The following is a 1441-nucleotide window of genomic DNA, read 5'->3' as shown; positions in this document are numbered from 1 at the left end:
CCCGGTCCGGGAGGATCCCACATGCCGCGGAGCAGCTGGGCCCGTGAGCCATGGCTGCTGAGGCTGCGCGTCTGGAGCCCGGGCTCCGCAACGGGAAAGGCCACAACAGGGAGAGGCCCCCGTACCGCAAAAAAAAAAAAAAAAAGAAGCACCCCAGCAATGGTGGAGAAGCGGGGGACAGAGGAGAAACTGACCACGTCCCAGGCCCCTAAACCACACTGAGCTGAACTGGGCCAGGCAGGAGCTTTAAATTCCACGAGACTCTGAAGTTTTATTATTAGACTTGCCTGGACTTCGTATTACCCAAAAGTGCCTGGAAAAACTACAGGAAATACCCTTGCTGTTCATGCGAGGGAGGGAAGAGTCTGCCAGGAGGGAGCGAGGGGCCAGAATGGAGAATGAAGCTGGTACCACCCCCAAGCCCCCAACCCACGCTGAGTGCACGGTGGGCGTGTCTGTTGAGGGGTGCAGGGTGGTGGTGGTGATGAAGAGCCATCAGCCAGGTGAGTGGGGCTTGGGGAGCAGACCTGTGGAAAGGGGACGGGGTTCCCCTGGGTGGGGGGTGAAGGGGGAATGGAGCCCTGTGCAGGGGGCACGTGAGCTTGTGGGCTGAGCCTGGGCAAAAGCCTGCAGGCATCAAAGACCCAGCCCCGCAGCAGGGTCCCTGACTGTGCACTGGTTAAAAACACCCCTCCCAGAGGTCAGTGCCCATGTGCATCCTTCCTGCTCCCACCCGGCTCTGGGGCACCCGCTTCCATGTCCAGAGATCCCGGAAGCTGGGCCGCTGTAATGATGCCTTTGAAGCCGAGTCAGCGCACATCTGGAAGGGCTCTTTTGCCATCAGAAAACTTCAGACAGATTTTGAAATAACGACGTGGCCTCCTGATGTTTGAAGAAGGGAGGCTTTGGGCTTCAATCTGCACTTTTGTTTCTTAGCCTGTGGACCAACACACCAGCTATCGACTGACACACACACTTGACACATTCACAGATGCATGCACACACAGACACTCACACGCACTCGCACACTGCCCGCATTGCCACAGCTGTCCTGAGGAGGGGGTGGCCGTGCCCCATGCTGCCTGGGGCGAGGGCGGGGCACACTGGGAACCAGAGTTCCCTCACTGTTCTAAGCCTTTTCAGAAATTCAGCAGTTTGGCCCAAGTGGATCCAAAAAAAGCATGGTTTCTGGTGGAAATTAAGTAAAGCGAGAGAGAAGTGTTCCTGCCTCAAGCCTTGGCTCACGCAGACGGCGGCCAGGGGTGCCCTCCCGGGGCCTCGGAGGGCAGGCATCCACACCTCCCGGCGGATGTAGACCCAGCCTTCCCAGTGGGTCACAGGTCGGCAGGAAGGGACTTTGGGTCTCCTCATGTCTGTGGATCCAGCTCGAGGGTCTCCAGCCCGGCTAAGCTTTCTCCAACTGCCTCCCTGCAGGGCTCCC

This window comes from Lipotes vexillifer, unplaced genomic scaffold, assembly GCF_000442215.2.
Source record: "Lipotes vexillifer unplaced genomic scaffold, Lipotes_vexillifer_v1.1 scaffold382, whole genome shotgun sequence".
NCBI lineage: Eukaryota > Metazoa > Chordata > Mammalia > Artiodactyla > Lipotidae > Lipotes > Lipotes vexillifer.
The sequence above is the reverse complement of the archived record's forward strand: the minus strand, read 5'-3'. Positions refer to the sequence as shown.